At 35.8% G+C, this 18,742-nt stretch overlaps 2 pseudogenes; both read left to right on the top strand.

Moving 5' to 3' along the window:
* Window positions 1-4,089: 4,089 nt before the first annotated feature.
* On the top strand, window positions 4,090-6,152 carry LOC100668027 (olfactory receptor 4P4-like; annotated as a pseudogene).
* An 8,069-nt stretch (window positions 6,153-14,221) lies between these two features.
* Window positions 14,222-15,575, top strand: LOC100667741 (olfactory receptor 4P4-like; annotated as a pseudogene).
* The last annotated feature ends 3,167 nt before the right edge of the window (window positions 15,576-18,742 follow it).

The raw sequence follows: 18,742 nt of genomic DNA, 5'->3' as shown, positions 1-18,742 counted from the left end.
CTTTTGTTTTCTGCAACCCAGCTTTTCATCTCAGCAATGATAGGTCATTGCTGTTGAGGATGGTTAATGGTTCAGGGGAGAGTGGCATAGCAGGTCACTGAATTAATCGCTAACTGATTCTTATGCATCTATATTGCTTTTTTTCATGACTTCGGTTGGGATTCTATATCACGTTCCCTCTATCTTTGATTTTCTTTGCCCTCCCCCTCTCCAGAAATAGAGAATTCCTCCAGTGCAAAGCCAGTGCTCCCACAGGGCTACACAAGTTTCCCTCGTGCTCTTCAGAGGAGAGATTAGCCAGAGCTAGCAGAAGTTCCTAAGCCTCTCTGGGTCCAAGTAACAGTACTGACCTCTAGAGACACAGTGTCCAGAGTCTGGCTCATGTAAAACTGGAAAGTAAATTTACAGCCTGAAATAAACATTGTAAAAAAATGAAAATTCCCAGGAGGCTGAAGAATATAACCTTGGGCAACTGGTTATTGTTGTTTGGTGAGGATCCCTTAAGAAATGCATTTGGACAATTTCTTATATTTTTTCAGATATATAGGCATAAAAGAGATGACTCCTAGGATATATATATGCCAGAGCTGTAACAGATATGTCAAAACGCTCTTGTTTACTTCCGAGTTTGAGCAGATGTCAGGGAGTTGTATCAGTATTTAAAATCCTAGACCACTTTCTTCTGGCATGAATACACCCTTCTCTGTGAATCCAGGGTAGTTTCTGTGTAACTAAATCTTCAATTTCCTTGCAAAAAAGGAGCATTTTCCTGCTACAAATGCAAGGAAAGCAATTGGGAAGACATCGTCAAAGAACTGACCTAGATATGCCTAAACCGCTGGTTTATAATGTTACGTATTATTTCTGATTTAAATTCAGATTTAAATCGTTAGTAAACTGAAACTCAGGGGGAGACCGTGACCAAGATATTTTCCTGAGTAATTCATAGTGGTTAAGTGCTATGGGTGCTAACCAAAGGGTCAGCAGTTTGAATCCGCCAGGTGCTCCTTGGAAACCCTATGGGGCAGTTCTACCCTGTCCCATAGGTTCGCTCTGAGTCGGAATCGACTCGACAGCACTGGGTTTGGTTTTTGGTTTTTAATTCAAAACTAACTTGAAGGCCATCCAGAATTGATGTACAGGTAATCGCTTTTATTACCTTTGTTTTGGAATGTTCTCTGTTATTTTGAGGCTTTAAATTGAGATGTGGCATATCACAACTTGAGCTACAGTGGGAACATATATACGTGCTGTTTTTTTACAATGCTTAGTTTTGTTTGTATATTATAAACAGGGTTTGAGTTTTTGGAAAATATATTTAAAAAGAATTAAATTTTTGAATTGTCAGTGACCTCCAGCCTCTAATCTTTGGAGAATTTTCCATGTTTCCAAAGACTATTCTTCTAAAATTATTTAGATTCATCAGAATCCAGTAAAGTAAACTTGTCGTGAGTTGCATGCTAATACCAACAAGAAAAACTGTGTGTATTTAGTGGCTACACTAGTTGACTTAGAGTGCAGATTTTACAATGCTGACTTGCATCCTAAAGGGCAAGCAGGATTTTTAAACAATACTACAAAATATGTTAATTAACTTTTTAACTTTAGTAGCCTGAAAAATATAGGCTACTGATTTAATATTAAGTGCCCACGTAATCAATGATATCAACAGCTCAATTTAATTTTGTTAACAACATATTATCCACATTAATGTTTTTCCTGATTTCCCTCCTAAATGTATGTTGCAGTTTTATTTTTATATATTTCATCATAAAATCTGATAGGAGATGTATGTGTCTGTTTGCAGGACAATTTAACTAGTTTCTAATCCCTACATTCAAAGCAAGAAGTTGATAAGAAAGATATATATATATATATATATATATATATATATATATATATATATATATACACACATACATACTTGGGAGTGATATACCACCTATCCTACCTTAGAATTTCTTATTTCATGTATCCCTCATTGTTTCCATGATGTATCCATACCTTAGTTTAATAGATGTTCTAAGTCAAGTTTAGGGAGGGTCAATGTTTTGCCCAGGTGAGAATATTAATGTAAATGGAGCCATTCAAAATAGTTCTATTTATTCCTTGTTAAAATAATGTCATAACTGGTAAAAGAAATTAAACTGTATGAAACAATTATGGGGAATAAAGTATAGAGATTGTCTAAAGTCATGCTGTATGATTAATTGTCATCTACTAATCTACAAAGGTTTTTTTTTTTTTTTTTTTAACTGATAACAGTTACTACCTAAAACCTAAAAGAATCAAAATTTTAAACAAGAAGTTATCCACACTTCAGGTCATATTATTTCACCTGCTGTCAAACATTTAAACATCAGGAGCATCTCTGATTTGGGAAGGAAATTCAGTTTTTTGTATCTGTTTCTTCCAACACCATAAAATAAAATGATTGAATTAGAAGAGTATTTTAATTCTTAAGTCATTCTACTAAGTAGCCTTGCTTACCATTTAATAATTCTTTTAAAATTAATCTCAGTTTATACACATTTATACAAAATAATGCAACATAATATTTTCATAAATAAACTGTCATTTGTAATTCTAATTGTGACAAATTTTTTTATTAGCATAATTACATTTTGTGGAGGTAATTTAACTTGTAGACAATTTTGAGTATGAGATTTGTTGTCTTTGTGTTAAAAAGAGAGACTAAAAAGCCTTAAGACATATTAGAGACATAACATGACCAAGTTGAGACTTCATTTTCTTAACGTAGTCAAAGAGAGTAAGCTCAATTTCAAGAGTATTGCCCTCTCAATGTATGAGACATTTTAAAGCCATGTCTGTTTACCACCTAAAATAATCTCGAGTATTACCAGTAAGATAGCTATTTGAAAAATGCTGAACTTGTGAATCTATACATATTTATTTATTTATTTTTATACATATTGCTGCTATATCATTATAATTGTATCATTAAAAACCAGTGTCTGTGGGCCCCAGCTATGGCTACCACACCTGATCTAGGATAAGGTAGGCAGCTCACCTGAATCCTACTTAATTCCTCAACAGCGAGGAGAAGAACACTCAGAGGTGTACAGTTCTGTAGTGCATTCTTCCATTACCTTTGTGTAAATCCTGTTCTGACTATATTATACAGAATAATGTATGACTATCCTATACAGAACATTATACAGAATAATATTATACAGAAATACATGAATAAGTACCATAATACGTGTTTTACAGTCACATTGTGCAACGTCATCATTTATTAATTTTTGGTGACTACAAATTTTTCTAGTAGAAATCTATAAATCGTGCATTCAATTAGCTTTTTTTATTTTAGTAATTTGCACCGTTGATTTTTATGGTTATAGGGTTTACCTTAAAACATTCTTTAATACTGAAATACAAATAGAAGACAAAAATATTTTTTCTAATTATTTTTGAGATTCATAAATTGACAAAAATTCTACTCTCTGCTGCATGTATTTCAACAATTTTTTGCCCTGTAACATATTCAGTAAATTTGTTTTTCCAAGTTCAATATGCAGTCCTCCCTTTGAGCCCCCCATTTCATGGAACATTACCCACACTGCAAATCAAGCAGCTCAAGAATTAGGCACGTGTTTTTTAATTGCAACTGAATTATTTTTTTCCCAAATCAAATCCATGCGGACAATTCCTGGAGGTGATCCCTATCATACCAGGGGAAGTGAATGTGACATGAAATTAAAACTGTGCTATGAACAAAGAACATATTTGAAAATTATCCACAAACTGAATTTCTTGCATTAAAGTTAAATTAATTTTTGTTATCAAAAAGTTATGCATAATAGTATAGAACATTTTCTGTTTTAGACATAGTTATATTTAAAACATTATATATTAAAATCTTAAGAAAATATATATTTAATATGATCAATGTTAGAATATTTGGGAAAATATTACAAAAATCAAGTATGATTCTAAAGAATACATATAATAAATATTAATAATGTATTAATTAGCTTCCATGAGTTTGTGATTTTTATTATCATACTGGAGCCCTGCTGGTACAGTGGTTAAGAGCTACGGCTGTTAACCCAAAGGTTGGCAGTTCAAATCCACCAGCGATCATACTGTAAATGTTTACATCCAAACCTTTGTTCTCTTTTCTTTCAGATGCCTAACTATTCATGCATAAAAACGTGGAACAAATTCGATACATGGAAAACCAGAGGAACATCTCAGAATTCATTCTCATGGGACTTTCTTATGACCAGAACATGCGACTGTTTTTCTTTGGGCTCTTCTTATTCTGTTATGTTGCCCTTTTAATGGGAAACCTTCTGGTCCTTGTCTCCATTCGATGCAGCTCCCTTTTTCAGCAACCAATGTACTATTTCCTCAGCCACTTATCCTCCATAGACATCTGCTATACCTCCTGTGTGACACCGAAACTCATTGATGACCTGCTAGTGGGGACAAAAACCATCTCCTTTGGTGGCTGCATGTTACAGGTCCTTTCATGCACTTCTTTGGAATGATTGAAATCTTCATCCTTACAGTCATGGCATTTGATCAGTGTGTTGCCATCTGCAAACCTCTTCACTACGTGATAATCATGAACAGGACAAGATGCAATTTCCTAGTCTTGGCTGCTTGGGCTGGTGGGGCTGTCCATTCTTTTTCCCAGTTTTCAGTGATAATCTGGTTGCCTTTCTGTGGCCACAATGAAATTGATCACTACTACTGTGCTATTTTCCCTTGGCTGAAAATTGCCTGCACTGACACCTATATCATTGGTTTCCTTGTAGTTGCCAATTCAGGTATGGTCGCCTTAGTAACCTTTGTTCTCTTGTTTGGGTCTTATGTCATTATATTATTCACCTTAAGGAATCACTCAGCTGAGGGAAGACGCAAAGCCCTGTCTACCTGTGGGTCTCATATCTCTGAGGTGGTCTTATTTTTTGGGCCTTCAATCTTTGCCTACCTTAGACCTCCTACCACTTTCCCTGAGGATAAAGCATTTGCTCTATTTTATACCATCACTGCTCCTATGTTCAATCCTTTAATTTGTACTCTGAGAAATACAGAGATGAAAAAAGCCATGAAAATGGTTTGGTGTCAAAAGATATTTTCAGGAGAAAAACGTAATTGATTGGTCATACTCAATAAAAAGAAAAAAAACTTTATACAGGCATAACAGTGGACTTGGAATCAAGGAGCTCTGTTAGCTGTCAGATAAACACTTTCTTATTTTATAGATTTCAGAAACAGTGAGTGGAAAAGTGACGAGTAAAGTGACAATTTTATTCATGGGACTCAGATAGGGTAGGGTCATAAGAAGAAAAAAAAATCTTGAAAATATTCTGGACTAAAAGAATAATGGCTATGCCATATAAAATAAGCAATTCTGGGGTTGAACTTGAATTTTAATAATAATTTCTCTCTGAACATTAAACTTGGGAAGCTGATTACCTTTTGGTATTGTGAAGAAACAGAGGAGATTAAATGATTTTTAGAAAATTAAAAAAAAAAAGCTTTATTTGCTGGTAGAATATTCAACTAAATCTTATATGAGGACACTCTAAGATAAATTATGTAATGAAGTCTGTATAGTATAATTTGACTCAAAGTGTGAAGAAAAAGAGGTAGTAATATCTATGCTCTATGGTACAAAAACTTCGCCACCACCTCAACACTCTCATGTGTTATAGGCAGGAGCCAAGATTTTAAGGACGTAGTGACAGTTTATTTTTTGGTTATAATGTTTACTACATCATATACATTCAGAATGTGGAATGATAGGATAAGAAAATTAATAGATTTATTAATAGAGTTCTTCTGGAAGAACAGCTGTCTCTCTCCATTTGGGGGAAAAAAAAAAAACTACGTGTATAGCTTATCCAGATACATAGGTAGAGTTATGAATTCAGTAACCATCCCAGTAGTCAGGGAATAGGACCAAGGGGGGAATTTTTTTTTAGCATAATTCCCTTTGAATGAATTTTTCTTTCTTTTTAATATAAAAGAAAAGAAACAACAAAATGACAATTACATGTGGAACAAAAAAATATAACACAATGGCACACGAATAAAGCACATCAATTGCAGATAATGTGACAAGTAGATTTCTGAGAAAGATTCCCTGAGGGAACTAAAAAAAATGCAAGAACATGTTTTTGTATCATCAATACTGTCATTTATAGAAATTATGGAAATCAAAAGGGCCTCAAAGCGACCAAACCAAATCCATTGCCTTCTAGTCGATTCTGACTCATAGTGAATCTATAGGGCAGAGTAGAATTCCCCCGTAGAGTTTCCAAGGCTGTAATCTTCATGGAAGCAGACTGCCACATCTTTCTCCCTCAGAGCAGCTGGTAGGCTCCAACCACCAAACTTTTGGTTAGCAACTGAGCACTTTAACCATTGTACCACCAGGGCTCCTCCCTGAAAACAAAAGCCCCTCAAATTTGTTGTGATCATAACTCTTTACATAAAGGGCAAGAGGATTCAGTCATTGTGGCCCAGGGGAGAATGCCTAATGCCTGAGGCTACTAAATTATATGCAGCTGAGTGAACTGTGGTCAGCATATGCTTTATGATACAGATTCTTCTCCACCGGTGCAGTGGTTCTGATAACATGGGTCTAAAGAAAATCCAGCTGGTGAGTTGAGTACTTGGGAAGGTAAATCCAAACAGCGTGCAAGGGATTCTTAATACCCTAAAATAAGGAGAAATGTAGTTTTAGAATTTATACATTACTTAGTATTTAGTGGAAACCCTGGTGGCGTAGTGGTTAAGACCCATGGCTGCTAAGCAAAAGATCAGCAGTTCAAAGCCACCAGGAACTCCATGGAAACCCTATGGGGCAGTTCTACTCTGTCCTATGGGGTCACTGTGAGTCAGAATCGACTCAACCCCAACAGATTTTTTTTTTTTTTAACTAGTATTTAGTGAATCACGTGAGCCTGGGTACCTCCAGGAATAGTTTTAGGATGCAAATAGAGATTGTGATTTCACTTTTTTGGATGTGCAGATTTTCTGCTTGCCTATGAAGTGTTGCTCTGAATATATGACTTCTCATTGTTTGTGGGAACAATGGTTGAATAACATGTGTCAGTGGTCCCTATAAAGGTACAAGTACCCCTCCTCCCCCCAAGGATATTGAAAGGACTATGTTGAGGGAAAAGTGAAATCAAGAAGCTTAAATAAAATAACCTGCACCATAGTAGAATGACCAGCATTTCACCTAGGAAAGGGAGATAGCAAGGGAAAGAGAGTTTAGGAACAGAGCCACAACTAAAGCAGAATAACCTGGGGTGAATTATTTCTCCTCCCTTCCGTTTATCCTGCCAAAATGTCTGATATCTGTTCAAAGTAATTTTGACTCCATATTTTAAACAACAGATTGGCAATTAAAGTTAAATATAGACATCCCTCTCTCTGAATTTTAAAGACTAATTTGTTTTGAGATTAAGACAGCTATAAATTCAGGGAGCTGTCCATTGAGGAAGTAATGTGATGTTTTTAAAGGACAAGCACTCAGTCAATGACAGGGAAAAGATTCTTAGCTGGGTAGTGATTTTCAAAAAGAAGAAAATATTTTTAGCCCTTTTTGTAGAAAGTCAACAAACTATTGAGTAAGAAAAAAGTGATTGACAGGTTACCAAGAAAGTGGGAAAACCCAAACTGAAAGGACAAATAATCTTCTGGCAATAACCACTACCATTATCACACTTCCCCGCCCCCCAACAAAACATCAAATAAAACAACCAAAAACTCCAAGTAGGGCACTAAAAGTCCAATGGAAGTGTCTCAAAGCTAGAATCTATGTTTACCTTATCTCTGTTTACTTTGTTTCCCATCCTTGTTTCCTGTGTAATGATTATGGTGATAATGGTTTTACTTGTTTAATATCTTAAGTGTAATGTATACTGTTTTTAAACTTTAAACTTTCTTTCCTCATTCAACAAATATTTATTGATTATTGGTTAAATTAATGGTAGCATGCATGTCACAAGGGATAGAACAGAGGTCAAAGAAATGGAAATAGTTACTTGTCAGACCCCTACCATGTAGTGGGTGACACTTTCATATACTTTATCTAGTTTAATTCTCACAAGAATGCTGGGGCATAGATATCATTATCCCTAATGTACACTTCAGCAACATGTGGTCTTAGAGAATGCATTATATGCTTTAAATCACTATTCTACCATTTATTAGCTCTAGGGCATGTGGACTGGTTACTTAAATTTTATGTGCTCAGTGTCCTCTTTAGCAAAATGAGTTTACTAATAATATATACTTCATAAGATTACTGTGGAGCTCCTGTGCATTGCGAATAGTTAAAGCTTTTGGCTGCTAACCAAAAGTTTGAAGGTCTGAGTCCACCCAGAGGCATGCTGAAAGAAAGCCGTGGCTATCTATTTCCAAGAAATCAGCCATTGAAAACCCTATGGAGCACTGTTCTACTTTGACACATACGGAGTCACTGTGAGTTGGAGATAGTTCTAAGGCAACCAGTTTATTTGTAGCTGCACTTGCATCCCTCATGTTTGACAAAATGAGGAGATTCAGCACTCTTTGTTCAGATATGTGAGCTGGAACTTTCTTACTCTTTATAGGTGGGCTGCGTGTGTAGGAGAGAGAAACAGGAAGAGTTTGTAGTTTGAGTATAATCTATCATTTTCATAGACTTAAAGTTTGGGTTTGACTTATTATACAATTACTACCTACATATTAAAATTAGAATGGCTGAAATGGTTTAATGCCAACAATCCAGGAGGCCATCTGATTTTGCATGAAAGAATTAGGTAATTATGAAAAAGTGGGAGTGCATTTAGGTATTCTACATATACTTAACCCAGGAAAGCCTCAACTAATTTTTACCTCTTTAAGAAAAAAAATTTTTTTTTTTTTTTTTTAAGATGTTAGTGGAGCCTTGGTGGTTAAGAGCTACAGCTGTTAATCAAAAGGTTGGCAATTCAAAGCCACCAGGCGCTCCTTGGAAACCCTATGGGACAGTTCTACCCTGTCCGGTAGGCTTGCTCTGAGTCAGAATTGACTCCATGGCAACGAGTTGTTAAGGTATTAGTAAGGAACCCTTGTGGTGTAGTGGTTAATCACTCAGCTGCTAACTGAAAGGTTTGAACCCCCAGCTGCCCCGTGGAAGAAAGATGTGGCAGTTGGCTTCCATAAGATGACAGCCTGGGAAACCCTTCGGGCAGTTCTACTCTGTTGTATAAGATCTACAGGAGTTGGAATCAACTAAGAGGTGATGAATTCTTAAGGTATTATATTCTTATACGTGCATGAAACTGAACATAATAGCATACCTGTACCTCATTTTATTGTTTTGACGTTCGCCTTTATCTCTTTTTAAATGTGAAATTCAGAATTCATTTACTGATTTAGTTAAGGGAGAATTATATCTCTCCATTATAGATGAAGAAATATTGTTGAAGGAAATGGAGTCACTTGTAGAGTTCACACCTAAAATTGATGACTGAGTTAAGATTAGAAATCAGTCTGAATTTGTTGTTGTTATTGTATGCAGTTGAGTTGATTCTGACTCATAGCGACCCTATAGCACAAACTAGTATCCATAAGGTTTCTTTCCTGGCTATAATCTCTACAGGAGCAGGTCACCAGTTTTTTTTCTCTTGTGGAGTCGCTGATTGGTTTAAACCACCAAGCTTTCAATTAGCAGTCAAGTGCTTAACCATTATGTGGCCAGGGCTCCTTATTCTAAAATTTTTGTTTTTACTAAGGACCTAGAAATACAGGCAGAATTTTACAAACGGTGAATTATTCATTGGTCTGTGGGGAAGGTGACATGAAAAGGAAGAATTGTCAAAAAGGGAAATAAAGCCTCATTTGTTGTTTTGGAAATGGAGAAAATTGGAGATTAATACACACATTCAGCAAAATTGTTTGGCTAGAATGCATTTAATTAGTAGGGATATTAAATTTCTATCAATAATTACAATGAATGATTGGCTTTGTCTGAGTATTCTAGCAACCTTAGTTTCTTCAGAGGTTTAATGTCATGCGTGAGCCATAATTCTCTTGTTTTATTATCAGGGGAGGTATGCATCTTGCTGTCAAGTTGATTCCAACTCATAGTGACCCTATAGGACAAGGTAGAGCTTCTCCACAGAGTTTCCAAGGAGTGCCTAGTGGATTTGAACTGCCAACCTTTTGGCTAGCAGCCATAGCTCTTAGCCACTATGCCACTAGGTTTTCCAGGGGAGGTCTAGGAAGAAAAAAATGCAGGTTTTTTTTTTTTTTTTAAATTTCTCTGCACATGATTAAAATAATGGTTTTATGTTCATTCAAATGGATAAACCATTACTTTAATAGCTGTTCAAAGCAATATTTTAATTATCATTTTAAAAATTAAAAGTAGATTTTTTATTTATCAATCAATGAGGAAATATTTATATAGTATAATTGGAGGTATGCTAAGAAGCCTTACTTCTCAATGCTTACCTATAGCTAATTCTAAATCATAAAATTACACCATAGAAATAGATTCATTTGGTTTGTTAAATTTGTATTTTATCCTCTAGACTTGCTGGAATCAAAAAGGCTATGTAACAATTGAAGGCATTAGGCTTGGATGCTTCCACCTCGAGCCCTTCTTTTTAAAATCTTATCACCTCTGTCTTCATTGGTATGCACAAAACATTTCTGCTGGCATACATGTTTTGATTTGTCTGCTTGCTCGAAAGTTTTGGTTCAGACATTAAACAGAGTTTGCTGAATTCATAAATTTAAATGTTCAGGGTCTTTACATTTTGTTCTGCATGATCCAATGGTATGTCAAAACATATGAAGAGTGGTTTGTTCTGCTCCTTTTTTTTTTTTTTTCTGTTTCCTGTCCTTTGTTTTCTGTAAAAACTCCCAGTTGCTTTTGTTCAGGGAAGTACCTCCTAGTTTTTGCTGGGAGATGTGCTGCCATCCGAAGATACTCTCTGAAACCAGATAAACTCTACAAAATTAGCCTTGTAAGGATATATGTATTTAACAGTTTTATGGTTCCATTTTCAGTGCAAATAGATTTCTTTAATTTGGAGGAAAACAGTTAATTTAGAAAATGCAGGGATAAGGAGAGAATTTAAATTGATAAGAAAATATAGCTACAAAATTAGGACAGAAGATATATTACAACTTTTGAGGAAAGGGGATAAGATTTAATGATGAACTTTGGGACCTAAAATTATATAAAGACAATTAGATGATATGGTTAGCAGTGTTATTTTTCCAAATTATCAGAAGCTCTGGTCAACAACAACTGCGTTGGCTAAATTGTCATAAATTTGATCCTGTTAGATTAATATATTTCCTGATTGATGAAGAGATTTAAATTGCATTTTTTTATTCTACATGTGAATTTTGATTTAAATGGATTCTATTTAAAATGAAGGGATTTGACTAGGAGATGTCAAAGTTTACTTCCTAGTCAAAATGGTTTTAAGATTATGCAATTTTATTTTCTGTATGATAGTTAATTTTACTGGGCTGGGCTATTGACAACTCTTAGAATATTAATTAAGTAACAGTAACATTTAGATAATAAACTCAAACAGTAATTCTTCCATAGCTTAGGTAACAATGGGCATTTGTTGATTTGTTTGAGTTTCACAACCTGGTCAGATTACCTCACTTTACAGGTGAGATAGCTTAAGTCCAGAGACATAAAGTGAGTAGTATCCAAATTCCCATACCACGTCTTTGTTATTGTTGGTTCTGACTCATAGCAGCTTTATGCATAACAGAACATTACCCAGTCCTTTGCCATCCTCACAATCGTTGCTATCCTTAAGCTCACTGTTGCAGCCACTGTGTCAATCTCTCTTATTAAGGGTCTTCCTCTTTTTTGATGACCCTCCACCTTGTCAAGCAAGATGTTCTTCTCCAGGGACTGATTCCTCCTAACAATATGACCAAAGTCTGTAAGACATAGTCTGGCCATCCTTGCTTTTAAGGAGCATTCTGGTTGTACTTCTTCCAAGACAGATACGTTCATTCTTTTGGCAGTCCATGGTATAGCCAATGTTCTTCTCCAACACCACAATTCAAAGGCATCAATTCTTTGGTCTTCATTATTCATTGCCCCCTTTTCACATGCATATGAGGTGATTGGAAACTCCATGGCTTGGGTCAGGTGCACCTTAGTCATCAAGGTGACATCTTTGCTTTTCAACACTTTAAAGAGGTCTTTTGAGGCAGATTTGCTCAATGCAATGAGTCTTTTGTTTTTTTGACTGCTGCCTCCACGGCTGTTGATTGTGGATACAAGTAAAATGAAATCACAGACACCATGGTATAACTGAGTAATAGAGTCCAGGTACCAACTATTTGTCTTCCCATAAATCTTTCTCAAAAACTTCCTATAAATTTTTTCTCTGAATTAGACAGTGTTAGAATTCTTTATGGTTTTATGGCAAAATAGTTAAATTGTAAAAACATAGAAACAGAAATGCAATCTCCAATTCAAAACAATGTGAGGAAAATTGACTTGAAAAAATGATACACTGAGTCAAGAGAAAGAACATCAAAGTAAAACTGACTTCTGCCCCTCTTTAAACTATTACTTTATTCTGTTATTCATTTAAGTACATAATTTTAATTGAACTACCTATAGAAACCCTGGTGGCATAGTAGTTAAGTGCCAGGGCTGCTAACCAAGAGGTCAGTAATTCAAATCCACTGGGCGTTCCTTGTAAACTCTATGGGGCAGTTCTACTCTGTCCTGTAGGGCTGCAATGAGTCAGAATCAACAGAATGGCTACGTTTTTTTTTTTTTTTAATCTATAGAAATAGGAGTTCCTGAAAGGCATAAATGGTTAAGTGCTGGACTACTAAAGTTTGATGGTTTGAACCCACCCAGAAATGCCTTGTAGCCCTTCTGGGGCAATGGTCTAGTGATCAGCTGCAAATCAGAAATTTAGTGGATCAAACCCACCAGCAGCTTTGCTGGAGAAAAGATCTCACAATCTGCTCACATAAAGATTACAGCCTAGAAAATCCTATGGGGTGATTCTACTCTGTCCTGTAGAGTTGCTATGCGTCAGAATCAGCTTAACAGCACAAAATAACAGAAGTGCCTCAAAATACAAACCTGGCAATCTGCTTCTGAAAGGTCACAGCCATCAAAAACCTTATGAACAGGTCTACTCTGCACGCATGGGGTCAAATGAGTAGGAATCAACTCCAGGGCAACTGACAAAAACAACAGTGACTTGTAGAAATAAATACACTTACGATACAAAATCTCAGCATTTTACTGTCACAAATCATGAAAACACTAAACAAGCAATCAAAAAGTTAACCAATTACATGGGGGTCTCACAGGGAACTTTTATCTTCTACTTTTTAAATACTTATTTATCATCATATTAATCTTTCATTTTATTTTATGCCTCATTTTAAAATAATTTTAAGGGAACATGTATTCCATTGTGGAGCACTGGTGTGGGTCAGTGGCAGAATCCTCGCTTTCTATACAGGAGACTTGGATTTGATTTCCAACCAATGCGTCTCATACACAGCTACTGACTGCCTCACATTGGAGATGTCTGTGTTGCTATGATGCTGAAAAGGTTTCAGTGGAGCTTCCAGGCTAAGATGGGCTAAGGAGAAAGGCCTGACTACCTAATTCCAAAAATTAACCCATGAAAACCTTATGGATCACAATGGAATCGATCCCCCATCCGATCCTGGAGATGACACACAACTAGGCAGCGTTTTGTTCTGTTGTGCAGTGGGGTCTCCATGAGTCAGACCTGACTCAATGGCAGCTAATAAGAACAGAACTGTTGACTAGGGAGCACTGTTAAAACTTTATATTTGCTTCTATGCCATTAAAAAAGAAAAAAAAAACTTGCATTTTTTACAAATCTTCAGCTTTACATCTTTTTTAAAACTTCACTGTATATTCCATTGGAATTTGGAAATGAGAAGTTGGAAATGAGAAGTACCTAGCATTTTTATTTTATTTTGATTGACTGATTGAATGCATTCATTTCTATTAATATAAATAACATAATTTTTTAATGTCCTGAAGTACTTAAGAAAATCCTCACGACATTAACCAGAAAAAATATTCTTATTAAATAACAAATTTTCAATTTCTGAAACACTGCAATCAGTTCAATTAAACATACTTTTTATAATATGTGTATTATCATAAATATTATTCATAAATATTTCTGACACTTAATAATTATGTCTTTTCAGGTGACTGCTATGCATGTTAACTGCATTGGACCATGGAAAAGAGGAATAACGTCACCGTGTTTATTCTGTTGGGCCTTTCCCAAAACAAGAGCATTGCAATTTTCTGCTTTGTATTATTCTAATTTTGTTACATTGTTATTTGGATAGGAAACTTACTCATAATGATTTCTGTCACGTGCAGTCAGCTAATTGACCAACCTATGTATTTCTTCCTTAATTTCCTTTCTCTCTCCTACCTTTGCTACACATCTACAGTGACACCCAAACTAATGACTGACTTGCTGGCAGAAAGGAAGACCATTTCTTATAGTAGCTGCATGACACAGCTCTTTACCACACATTTCTTTGCAGGTATTGAGACCTTCATTCTCACAGCGATGGCCTATGACCGCTATGTGGCCATCTGTAAGCCCCTGCACTACACTATCATCATGAGCAGGCAGAGGTGTAACACAATTGCCGTAACTTGTTGTACTGGGGGATTTATACACTCTGCCAGTCAGTTTCTTCTCACTGTCTACTTACCCTTCTGTGGCCCCAATGAGATAGATCACTATTTCTGTGATGTGTATCCTTTGCTGAAACTGGCTTGCACCAATACACACAAAATCAGTCTACTGGTAATCGTCAATTCAGGTCTGATTGCTTTGGTGACCTTCATGATTTTGATGGTGTCTTATGTTCCGATATTATACACCATCAGGGCTTACCCTGCTGAAAGCTGTACCAAAGCTCTTTCAACTTGCAGTTCTCACATAACAGTTGTAGTCCTGTTCTTTGTGCCTATCCCCTTCATTTACATTAGACCAGCTGTAACTTTTCCAGAAGAGAAAGTGCTTGCCCTTTTCTATACCATCATTGCTCCCATGTTCAACCCTCTGATCTACATGCTGAGAAATATGGAGATGAAGAATGTCACGAAGAAGATGTGGTACTATCAATTGTTTTTGGAACGAAAGTAGTTTATGTGAAAGGCATTTTGAATTTCACTTTAGAGGTCAATAACGACTCTTAAAATTGATGTAGAATGATATACAGAATGTACACAAGAGCATGCAAAAGACAGCCGTAGGTCAGAGCTCAATATCTTTAGCATGTTCCCAGACCTCTTCCTGTTTGGAAAATTTTGATATATTTTTTGCACTCATTTTTACTCTATTCTCCTCATATGCCTGCCTCAGGTTCTCGATCTTTGACATTTTATTTTATGTTATAATGAAGCCCCTTCACCCTTTCTCTTAATTTTTCATCTCACTTTACCGTACTGTACCTATTGCAGTGACTTTAAAAGATATTGTAGAAGTACCACATAGGGTTTCCAAGACAGCCGGTGGATTCCAAATGCTGACCTTTTGGTTAGCAGCCACTGTCTTAACCACTGAGCCACCAAGGCTTCAATCTTTATAGAATAAGTTTCTCTTCTTCTTAGAATGAGAAAGAATAAAATAATCTCATCCTAGCAAGCCCTTATTGACAGAAAGCAGGAGCTACCTGCTAGAGGAAAAATATATTTTTCATACTGCCATTCCACCATCACAGAGCAGAGGATAAAAAAAAAAAAAAAAAAAAAGAGGATAGGAGGGTAGATTTTTCCTTTGACTCCAACAGGTAAATTAGTAAACACCTAAGACCTTAATTACTCAGCCTTCATGAACCTAATTGAATACACTTGAAGTGAACAGAAACTAAAGCAGGGACAGCTTTCTGCTTTCCCTGGAAAAGATGCTTCTGCAAACAAAGGTGTCCCCGTCCTCGCCCCTCTAGAGAAAGGCACAGAGTCTCAGCAGCCTTCGCGGAGATGTCGAGACCCAGTCAACTTCGATGTCAGTTGAGTTCAGTTTATGATCTGATCTGAATACTCTGTAACACAAAGATTATACTGTAAAATTTATACAAAAAATACATGAAATAAAAATAAGAGGAAAGAAGAAAAGAAAAATAACAAATAAATATACAATAAATATGAAATGCAAATAAACGTATAGTTGCACAGCACTGGTGAATATACTAAATACATCTAATTTGTATAGTTTAAGATGGTTAGCTTGGTTAATTGAATTTCATCTCACTTTAAAAAAAAAATCCCAGCACCTCACCTGTTGTGCATTGCATCTCTGTTAACACACACAAGGTGCTCTGTTCAGTCCCTTGGATGGGTAACGCAGATGTGAGAGGGTTTAGGGCTGTAATTACAATGCTGACCAATGGAAACTGGAACCAGTGGGGCATTCTCTCTCCCTCTTTCAAATTGGAAAGTCTGACACACAATATTTCATACGGCTTTCTGGGAAGATAATCCAGTGCATGGAAGAAATACTAGTTTTTGATGCCAGTGACCACTTAGATAATTCATATTCTTATTTTCCCTGCCTTATTTCCATTTTACCTCAGTCATGACTTGTAGCCAATAAAGTTTTTCTCAGTCTCTGTTTTCTAGGAAACCCAGATTAAGATACCTGGTATCAGAACTGTCCCTAGAAAGCAGATTCTCACGAAAGAATTTTAGTTTTAGGTTTTATAGAAGTTTGAGAGCATAGGGTAGGAAATACTTGTAGAAAGGGGTGATTGCAGCCATTGTCTAAATATAGAGAAAACAATTGGAAGGAAATATACCAGAATGATAACATGACTCTGTATACATAAACACGTGAATATGAAGAAAGCAAAAATACAACTGGATTGATAAATAGTATTGTGATAAATAAGGAAGAAATTGAACTTGTCAATGATTTCAGTCTCCTTGGATGAAAAATCAGTGTACATGGAAGCCAAAATCAAACACCAAACTTGTTGTTACTAAGTCATTTCTGACTCTTGGGGAACTGAAGGATTGCTGAATAGAATTATGGTCCATAAAATTTTCAAGGCTATGAGCTTTCAGAAGCAGATCACTAGTCTTGTGTTTCAACGGGTCTCTGGGTGGGTTCAATCGCGAAAATTTCCATTGGTAGTGTTGAAGAGGAAAATTAATAACAGACATTTTACTTTGATTTCAAGGTTTTTGTTATCCATGAAACTACATATTTACCATAAAAAAGCCTGCCAGAAATTGCTCTACAGCAATGTAAATTTGTCTTATCCTGCTAGAAAGGAATAGTCAACAAACTGTTACCTTCTGATATAAACCTCAATATATCTCTTGGCTGCAGGTGGGTAGAAAGTGAAATTATTAGCAACTAGGCAGAATTAAACTGATATCAGTTGATCTAAGTAGAAGTGGAAGACAGGGTTACCAATGGGAGACAGATTTTAGCAGAGTTTCCAGGCTATGACAGGCTAGGAAGAAGAATCTGGAGGTCTATTTATGAAAAAACTGACGAGTTAAAACCTTATAAATAGCAGTGGAACATTGGTATAGTGTCAGAAGATGCGCCCCTCTGGTTGGAAGGCACTCAAAATACGACTTTTGAAGAGCTCTCTACTCAAAGTAGAGTAAACCTTAATGAAGTGGATGGAGTAAAGCTTTTGTAACATTGTTTTCTGATGTGGGACACCTCAAATTAAGAAGAAACAGCTGAAAGTATCCATTTATAATCAGAACATGGGATATATGAAGTATGAGTCTAGGAAATTTGGAAGTCATCAAAAATGAAAAGAAACACACATAAATATCGATACCTTAGGAATTAGTGAATTGAAATGATGAGTATTGGCTTTTTTGAATCAGACAATCTTAGGGTCTACTATGCTGGGAATGACAACTTGAAGAGGAAGGGCATTGCATTCATCATCAAAAAGAACATTTCAAGATCTATCCTGAAGTATAAAGCTGTCAGTGATAGGATATTATCCATACTTCTACAAAGAATTGCAGTTAATACAACTGTTATTCAAGTTTATTCACCAACCACTAATGTCAAAGATGAGAAAATTGAAGATTTTGCCAACTTCTACAGTCTGAAATTGATCAAACATGCAATCAAGATGCATCGATAACTACAGTTGATGGGAATGCACAAGTTGGAAACAAAGAAGGTTCTATTGTTGGAAAATATAGTCTTGATGCTAGAAATAATGCCAGAAATCTCGTGATAGAATTTTGCAAAAACAACTTCTTTATTGCAAATACCTTTTATGAACAACATAAGTGGCACTTATACATGTAGATCTTGCAGATGGAATACACAGGAATCAAATCGACTACATCTGGAAAGAGACAATGGAGAAACTCAACATCATCAGTCAGAACAAGGACAGAGGCTGACTGTGGAACAATCGATTGTTCACATGCAAGTTCAAGTTGAATCTGAAGGAAATTAAAGCAAGTCCACAAGAGCCAAAATATTTCCTTGAATACATCCCACGTGAATTTGGAACCCATCTCAAGAATAGATTTGACCCATTGAACACTAACTACCGAAGGCCAGGGGATTTGTAAGGTGGCAACAAAGACATTATACAAGAAGAAAGAAAAAGGTCATTAAAAAATCAGGAAAGAAAGAAAAGACCAAATGGATGCCAAAAGAAGACTCTGAAACTTGCACTTGAATTTACAGTAGTTTTTTTTTTTTAAAGCAAA

The sequence above is a fragment of the Loxodonta africana genome, chromosome 22 (genome assembly GCF_030014295.1).
Source record: "Loxodonta africana isolate mLoxAfr1 chromosome 22, mLoxAfr1.hap2, whole genome shotgun sequence".
Lineage (NCBI taxonomy): Eukaryota > Metazoa > Chordata > Mammalia > Proboscidea > Elephantidae > Loxodonta > Loxodonta africana.
Note: the sequence above shows the minus strand (reverse complement) of the source record. Positions and strands in the feature narration are given on the sequence as shown.